Below are 9,845 nucleotides of genomic sequence, written 5' to 3' on the forward strand. Positions count from 1 at the left end.
GCAATTAACATAAAATGTGAGTAAAATATTCCCGTATTTCATTGAAGGGTTACTTCTTTACTTCTTGTCTCAGTTTTCTTTTTCAAAATGAAAATACTTACAGTGCTATGCAAAATGGGTGTATCAATTTTTATAAATATTTGGTGATTTACAAAATTTTAGAATAATTGATGTTGAAATTAAATCCAAATGAATCAATTTAGATTAATCCTCACACTTGATGCTAGTATGGTATAATGGAAACCACATACTATGGCCATGTACATATGTAGATCAAATGAGAATTAAGGTGACTGTTGGGTTATCCTTGTGCATAGGTTGAGGTCTGCTTCTTGTTTCTATATAGGGCTGAAGTGTATATTAAAAGCATGTATTGTAAAAAAAAGGAAAGAAAGAAGAACATAGGTGCAGTTTTTTTGTGCATTTTGCACGGTTTATTTCCAGGTTTAGGATTAATTCTGGAATGTTCTATCTTTTTCTTCTGAGGTAGGGTGAGAGTAAATTTGCAGTTGGTTTTTAGTTTAAGCACAGGTTAAAGGTAAATGCTAGTTTTGGTAACGATACCAAAATGAGTTCGTACAGAATCCAATGAAATGACCACCAAAGTGTCTGTTTGTATAAATAAAACGCATGTGCCAAAGAATTCTGGAAGAAATTGTGTAATTGCTGAGAAATCAGCAAATAAGCACAGGAATCGGGTAGGGCGTCGGGCCCTAAGCAATAAATATACATTGTCCCACGTGCGCTTATCTGTGTTGGGGATCTTCGGTGTGAACATTTTTCAGCATAGATTTCAAGACTTCACAAAGTTCAGTTAATGTAACTGTACCAGATCTAGATCCTCGATGATATACTGACAATTAAGCCTTGTTTTACAGACTTTCACATGAAATCAGTGTTTACTGCAACTACTGGAATTTCTCTTTAATAATGATTGTGAATGATGATAATTCCTGGTATTATTGTCTGTTTAAAACACCCATAGGTGCAGACCTTACAGGTCTAGTTATAGTTTGGGGTATTTAGTTGGCATTGGAAGTGATGCAACCACGAGAGCGTAAGGCCATAAGCTTTAAAAGAATTTAAACAAAATTATATTTGGTCTAGGTCTATGTTTAATAAATTTTCTGGACTGGTGTTAAAAGTTAGTTTCAAAGTTAGGATTGCACTCATAAGTGTATTATGAAAGAACTTATCAATATTATTACATTGTCATGTACTAGATACTGTATTTAGGTTAGTATGCATTCCTTGTTACTGCAGGGTGTAATTTGAATGACTATTGAATATCTCTGAAATATATCAGTATATGTATATATTGCAGTTCTTATTCTGATTAAAGAAACACAAACATTTTAAATGTATTTATTTCGTCCACATTGTATGTATGTTCTTTTTGCATTCTATGATCTATGAACTCTCCCTGTCAAACAGTTACAGAAAAATTATATGTGATGAATCTGTTTACATGATTGTATTTTCTTGGATGTGTTGAATGCTACTATCCACCCGCTGTTCTTTCAACAACAACAGAAAACTTTCAATTTTATTTGTGTATATTTGGGAGCCAAGCCTTACATTTGACTTCCTATTCTAGTCATAAATAAAGGATCTATTATTATCACTTTCTATATCTCTTGGTGGATTTTATGTATAGAGCTGAAAGTTCACAATTTCTTTTTTTTCTGTGTATTGTGATTTATTGTATTCAATCTATTACTTAATGATGCAAAATGTAGGCCTTACAAAATTATATAAGAATTGTGTAATTTTATGAATGTGAAATTTATGATAATAATTATATTATATGTTAAAGATAAAAAGGATGATTGTAATAAATGTAAATTTTACAACTAAGTGACTGTGTATTGGTTAACATCCTACTTGTTGGATTGCAGATCTTATTTCTTATATAGGCAAAGATCCAGGGAGGGAACTGGGGCATACAGGGGCCCAATTGCTCTTTCGTCCTAAAGTATTAATCAATTTGTTGTTGTTTGTTTGTATATATTTTTGCTTCTCCAAAAACTATTTGTGTCACGCACAAAAACATAAAATCTCTGTGCCCCATCCCTATAATGAAATCCTTGGTCTGTTGATGATTTTATACATGAAATATTGGACGGAGAAAGTTGAATGAAGGCTGGATGGGTGCGAAGAGTGGAGAGAGGGGAAAATCAGGGGTGGAGATGAGAGGAGGTATTGCACTATATTAGGTTGCTGCATAATAATGTTCATGAAAACTGACAGGTTTTAACCTTTAGGTTCTTGATATGCACGGAAAGACTGGTGATTCGTTAAATCATTTTGAAATATTGTTGATAATATATGTTCATATTTTGTCCAATATCCATCAACATTAAATCAAGATATTTTGTGGAAGACATTCTTCGCAATGACCAAGAACTGAAAGTCTTTTGATGAACTCCCATTATGAAAACCCACCTTTGTATTTCTTGACCACCGCAACAAACAAGTTAAACCTTAACTCCAATATTGACAGCCCTCTTATTATTTGGAAGAAACCCTCCATGCCAGTTGGCGCAGAAGCAAACATTTCAAACCAAAAGGAGACCTTATATACAAACAGTATATCTTTTTAAATGAGACGTTTTTGGTTTGTGCACTCTCTCCCCTGTATTCACATTCTAGGTTTGAAAGTGCAATGGCAATGTTTTGAGATTCTTTGAAAAATTGTATGGAAGTATACAATCTAACTGTATTCGTTTGAATTGTGAAAAGCGCTCCAAAGAAATCACATTTCCTCGAACACATTGCAGGGTTGGCTATGCTGCAAAAACTGGACATCAAAATGTAATAACCACCTCATTCACAAGAATTTCATAATTGTGTATTAGTCACATAATTTAAGTGTCTTTCACATTCTCGTTTTCATAATTTCTTGTATTTTTCATAGAGCATGGGATTCAAGTAAAAAAAAAGTGATAAGGCTTCAACGTATAATTGAGACTTGATAGGTCGATGTTTTCGAGGAGAAAGTTTGTTTCAGTTTACACCAGTTATCAAGTGTTTTTATGTCTATTTTAACGTATAGCACCAGCTCCATGGAAGCAATGACTAGAAAAACATGTAGTTTATTTCAAGGGAATGAAAACTGAATCTGAAGGATGTTTCAACTTTCAAGTAAAGTAAATCACTGGAATTTAAAAAAGAGAAATATTGAATAAGCGAGATTTGCACCCATTATGGTTTGGGACTCTTTTATTTGATTGATTTACTTATTGTTTTTTTTATGGAAAGAACATTAGAACTGATGGGGTTATGACTGAAATCTCCCACATTGGTAGCTTATTACTACTAAATGCATTCAGACGTTTGGGGAAATAATATAAAAGAATCCGATCTGTGCAATATTTCAGATTGCTTCAAATTTTCTGAGAGATGTTCCCCTCTTTACATCCCTTTTTCTCTACCCCCCCCCCCCACACATTCTCTCTCGCTTTTTCTGACCCAGTTTCTCAAATTGGAAGTTTTGAAAATGGTCGTTTGCAAAATAAGCCTGTCAAACTTAAGTGGATAACAATTCAAACATATTGTGTAGTTCTGTGATTCACATCACTGCTATAATGGTACTCCTACATGATTAAGTGCTATAGCTTTATTCGCTTAAATTGTAAATTCAAGATTAGGATCCATTGAAGTCATGCGTTTCTGAGTTTCTTTAATAAAATCCGCAAAGTTTTTTTCCACCGTCGATATTTCACTATGCTTGAGTGTTTCGTTTTATCTAAAAGATACGAGTTTGCAATTTAAGATTATGAACATGCACTGCTATAAAAAATGATTCTCCTACATTATTGAGTGCTATAGCTTCATTCGGTTGAATTGTAAGTTCAAGATTATAGGATCTATTGAAGTCACATGTTTCTGAGTTTCTTTAAATCCAACTATTTTTTCCTCCAAGGTATCACTATGTTTGAATGTGTCACTGTACTAGAATGATAGTAGTTTGCAATTTCAGATTATGAGGGAGAAACGAACTATGAATCACTCATGTTTTTTTTTCTTCAAAATTATCGAATGTATTAGGCCTACTTAATTTGAGTGATGGGGAAAGTAGGTAGTCCACCTTCTTTCAATAATTATGTACAATACATTCAATGCAAAATGTTTTTCTTTATTGACTTCGATCTAAAAGGGAAAAATTTCAATTTGATGAAAGTAACAAAAAGTCAACCAAAAGACGAAACATAAATAAAAAGAAGTAATGTAAGGACATGTGCCTTCATGGTTTGATCATTCATTACCCCTCCCCTCACCATTTTTACACTTCCATTTATTTTGAAAGGGTTATTTATACTACGTTTATTCATTTTAAATGGAATTCAAAAGGAAAAGGGGAATGAAGATAATGACAAAAAGAAAAAAAAAAGAGGCGGGTCATAAACAATAGAGGAATCATTGTTAAAATTGTTAGAACTACATGTATTTTCTTTTTAGAATGGCCTACGGATTCTATATTTCTATATTGATGTTTTGTAGGTTTTTTTATACTCCACCCTGTGATTCACAATGATATTCAATTCCCAGATCATATATATACATATTATTGTCCAGTTTGCAAATGATATATATCAAATACATTACATTTTACTGTTTCATATAGTCTGTTCGCACCATCTTCCTCAATGATAGTGATTCATCTGTATCATTTTGAACCACACCCAATAAATTACAACGCCATACGATTTTACGTCTAATCAAACCCAAACATATATATAGCCGGGTTATTTTCCAGTCATTTTTCTCCACCGAAGGAAGTCATTCAAAATTAGACATTCGAAATTAGACTTGATAGCATTTAGAATCAGTATTCCGTTAAATAAAGTTTCGTAAATACTGAAAGGAATTTTAAAAAAAAGATTGATCTTAATTCCAAATGGAATGTAACCAACTGCCAGTTCTGTGTGCACGCTTTTACAATTTGCATACTTATGCAGTACTATACTGGGGGTTGGGCCTAAATGTGGGCGTGGTCTGCTTTCCGTTATATCTTCCGAATATACATATCGATCTGCTATTGATCGACTTCGTCTGCCCCCCCCCCCCATGCAATATCCACGGTTCTTCAAATCTGGATGGTCCAGCACCGCAATGCATGCCCCAATTTAAACTCACCTTTTCAGTTAGAAAGTGAAAGTAAAATAATAATAGCGATCGATGAGATTAGTGTCCATGGTGGATAAACGACAATCTCTTTCAGGTTTAGAAAAACCAGAATAAAATAAGTGTATCAGCATGGCCCCACAGTGAGACATTGGTATGCTGTGCAAACCCTTCACTCGAGTTAAGGGTCTGAATGTGCAACCCACACTCATGCCTTGTGTACTGAATGCCCGGCAAGTTTTGTATGTGCTAGTCTTTGCGTGGAGACACACTTGTTGATCAGAGTTTTCAATCAGGGTCTGTGCCTGCAGACTAGTGAGACGTGGTGTCACACTACCAAGTTAGATAAAACTCGACCGAAGTTTCCTTATTCACATATTGAAAAGACCTGTCAAATTTAAGCAACTTTTCTGAACTCGGTCGTCATGGAGTTCCCGTATATTCAAAGAACATGTAGCTTTTCTGGTCATTCATGGTACTTCTGGAGTACGAATTGGAAGCCACTCTAATGTTATCTTAACCTCTCATCTTTTTATAATGTTATGAGACAAATCAAATTAAACAAGACCAAATGACAGTCTTTCCACACTTTTATCAAATGTCTTATTTGTGTACTCATTATCAATTACTATTTTAAGTTAAGAGATTATAAGTCAAAGTGTTTACCAAGAAGGTTATTTAAATCTGGTTCCAGGATCGGGGTATTCAATGTACAGCATAAAATGGGTCACTCATAATCATAATGTACAATGCAATGTTGTTACGGTTTACGATTGATCCTTTCCTTGTCTATGCTTGCCCGACTTCTGATCACTAATTTGCTTCTTTAAAATTCGATCAAAATAATTTTCAAATACAAGTTCGTTTTCTTTGTAATTTTATCTATCATTTTTTAAGGTGGCACAGATGTAAAAGAGATTCAAACACAAACACAAGCTTTGTTTGTATTTATGTGAACGTTTTGTGAAACCTAATCGAGAAGTATCGTTGATCATGTGATGTGGCGGCCGTTGCCATTAGCAACAAGAAATCACTGGCGAAAATGATGTGCATCCGTGCAAGGTTGTACCATGATCATGATGTTGAAGCAATTGAATTGGACGAACAGATATCGATTAGATGACGACCTATATATCCAATCATAAGATGATGTTGCATTTTGCTACTCGAACGAAGCGGATGTTACGGAGAACAGACAGCTTCATGGAAAGCTAACCAACAACAATAAAATGGGGAATAGTTTTTTTTTTAAGAAATACGGATTCGTCATATCGCGGGGATTACCAATTTTGCTCTTTTATTCGTCTTCGTATATATGAAAATCAGTTCACCATCATTTATAATCAGGCCCTATTATATAAATATCTGGAAGTTACAACAATTCTGTCGAATGTAAGCATGATATCGGGGGTTTATGACCGTTATGACTGATAAAGACGTAATATCACAATGTAAAGTAAATTAGCATAGCATTTGCATGTCATAATATTGCTTTTACCATGGACCTATTATGTCCATGCATGCTTTTACGAAAACGTGTTTTTTTCACAGTGAAAAATAGGCATATATTATAATTTCCGGTGGGAATGTGCATTTTGTTTATATTCTTGCTTTCCTGTCAAATTAATGTACAGTTTGTAAGAGTGAAACTGACTTTGCTTCAAATTCCCTAATTTGACATCTGCTTTTAAAGTGACTGGATTAAGGGTATAAGTCCGGATTAGCTTAAAGATACAATCAAAAGTTTGTCATGCAGAGGATTAGGGGTTGACCGTTATAGTCATATCCGACGTGAGACCTACACCAACTTCATCAACAATATGTCTTGCGATCATTATTTTCATTATAATCATAATCGTTACCGCTGTTTTCTTCATTCTCAATATTTCGTGGAACTTATATTAGGCCTCCACATACAAGCCGTCGCATCAGTGGCGTAGTGAGACAAAAATTTGGAGGGGGCTAGATATGGAGTTTCGCGTAAAATTTATAAAAAATTATCGATATGTTATTTCAAAAATCTAATTTTGTGATAGATTTTGACATAATATTCAGAAAATAATACAATATTTCACCCTTCTCTTTTTACTTTTCTATTTTTTCCTTGGGGGCAAGATCCCCCGCAAGCCCCCCCCCCCCGATCTGTACGCTACTGCTATCCATTCTGCCTATGATCTGCGTTGAATTTGCTGTTGGAATTCTTAAAGTTATCATTCCTTTTGAATAATGTTAATAGTCACTGGGTAATAGTCATCAGTTTCTGCGTAGTGATTCCTTTCCACAAAATATAAATTTGAGAGTAATCGGTTATGTCACCGAGTATTGTTTCTCGTTTGTAACAATAGAATTGAAGGAAAAGATAACCGTAACAATTGAAAATGAATATTGCCTTCAAAATTCACAAACCAAGGTACAGAAATCATAATATTGACGTTCTGGAAAGTACAATAAATCGTGGCAAATCTGTTCTGTAAATTACTCATCCGCGTCCTATAGCGACCTTCATGCAATGCTGCATTTCTCAGGCAGTATTTTGCCAAATGTATTTTATTTTGGATGGAAAACATGGGAAATAATATTTACTGAGAACAAAGCAAATATACGAAACAAATAATTTCATTGATTGATAGCTTCATGCCTGAAGTAACGGCGTTCCCCTATGGTTTTGGAAAATAATCATTGGATGTTATCAAGCAGAAAGTAGAAAATAGTAAATATTGGAGAATGTGTCAACCAGTTTGATTTTTTTTGACAGCACGTTCGTATGGGGTCCGTGCCGACAATCGACGAAAATTATTCAGGGTTTCCAATATTCAATTTCCTTATGCATTATGATACGATATGATGTGAACATGATGTGAAACTGAGGATTGAGCATGTTGAGATGACGATGTTGGGTGCTCACCCATTCGGACTCTATACCCCCCCCCCCCCATTATACGACTCAATTCATTTCACCGAACCTCCCCTTTGCTTTTTATTTTTTTTCTCTTCTTTACCCCCCCCCCCCCTCCGTCACCTCTCCTTTCTCTGTCTCTATATCCCGTCCATCCCCTCATTGTGGCACTTCTCTCGGACAATTCTCTTCACAACTCTTTTCAGTTCCTGCAATATCTTGAGTTTTCTTTACTTTTATTACCTTCCTTCACACTGAGATGATTAATGCCCATTGAAACCACGGTGTGAAGCATGACCATTCACTATCCAACGCAACAAACACAACACACAATGAAACAACTACGAAATAGTGCCCTAAAAATACCACAAACCCAATAGAGTCCAGTACAATAAAATTCCATATACTCAAGCAAATTTCTTTTAGTGCTCATCTGAGTATGAATATATTGCACAACCACAAAATAGGAAATCGTTTGTCCATTGCTTGTGTTGAAAAGAAAATGCACAATGTGCAAAATATCATGATAATCTGCTGAGTTCTGCTCAATATTTTATTACTGCGTCAAGGACCTTTTCCCGAAAATGTTACTTTTATTTTATTTTTTTTCAATAAACATGATAAGTATTCTCAAATTACAAAAGTTTAATTTTAGATCATTGAAGCAAAAAAAAAAAAAACTTTCAGACACAAACCCCATCCGATACTGTCCCTATATACCTCCCCTGGAAATCGTTTAGACCAACCATGGATATCCACCTAGATAAATTGCCAATTCGTCCACTCACCACATGGCCTACCTTCATTTAGTCTAATGCCATTCCGTCCAATAACATTTGGCCTAACAACCATTTGGTCCAATCATCACTTCGTCTAATCACCAGTTCGTCTATTACCATTCCGTCCAACAACCAGTTGGTCTATTACTCATTTTCTTTTCATTCATTTTGCACAATTTATTAACACTTTAGTTTAATTAGACCAAATGGTATATGGACTAAATGGATATTGGACCAACTGGGTATTAGACGGAATAGCATTAGACTTAATAAAAGTAGACCATGTGGTGAGTAGACGAACTGATGATAGACCAAATGATAGTAAACGAGTTGGCGATTGGGCGAATTGGCATTAGATGAATTGGAAATAAACCCAAACTAGAGGTGGTCTATATGGACCAACTATATTATGTTATCTTCAAACTACATGTATATCAATAGATACAGAAATGGCGTTGTTTTAAAATGGCGTAGAAGAACTAGAATGGGGGACAAGTAGATGGGATAAGAGGAGTACTGGAATAAAATGAAGAAAAAATCAAACAAAAGGAAAAACAGAAAGGAAGAAAGAAAGAAAGAAAGAAAGAAAGGGAGAGAGGGAGGGGGGAGGGAGGGAGGAAGGAAGGAAGGAAGGAAGGAAGAGAATAAGAAGAGCAGTGAATGTTGTTGGTTGTTTTTAATTTACCAATAGTAACTTCAAATCTGGTTTCGTCTTCAAGATCATTTTTTAAATGACCATGAAGACGGGTAAAGCTAGGAAGAAGAAGAGCAAGAGGAAATTCTAAAATGTATGATATGAATATGATTATTACGAAAAATCGCATCAAAATAAATTGTATATTCGATTTCTTTTATATGAGATTCATACGATCTCAGTCCATTTCCGGAAATCATTAGTCATCATGAAGAACAACTCGCTTCGATTTCATTCCTGCGTCCAGAAATCCCCAGCGAATTGGTCGTTATAAAAATATTTCGAGCTCCATTTCTGAATTTTCAAACGATGACTGTTTCGATGTGTAACATCGGTGGAATCATCGTCT

This window comes from Lytechinus variegatus, chromosome 5 (genome assembly GCF_018143015.1).
Source record: "Lytechinus variegatus isolate NC3 chromosome 5, Lvar_3.0, whole genome shotgun sequence".
Taxonomy (NCBI): domain Eukaryota; kingdom Metazoa; phylum Echinodermata; class Echinoidea; order Temnopleuroida; family Toxopneustidae; genus Lytechinus; species Lytechinus variegatus.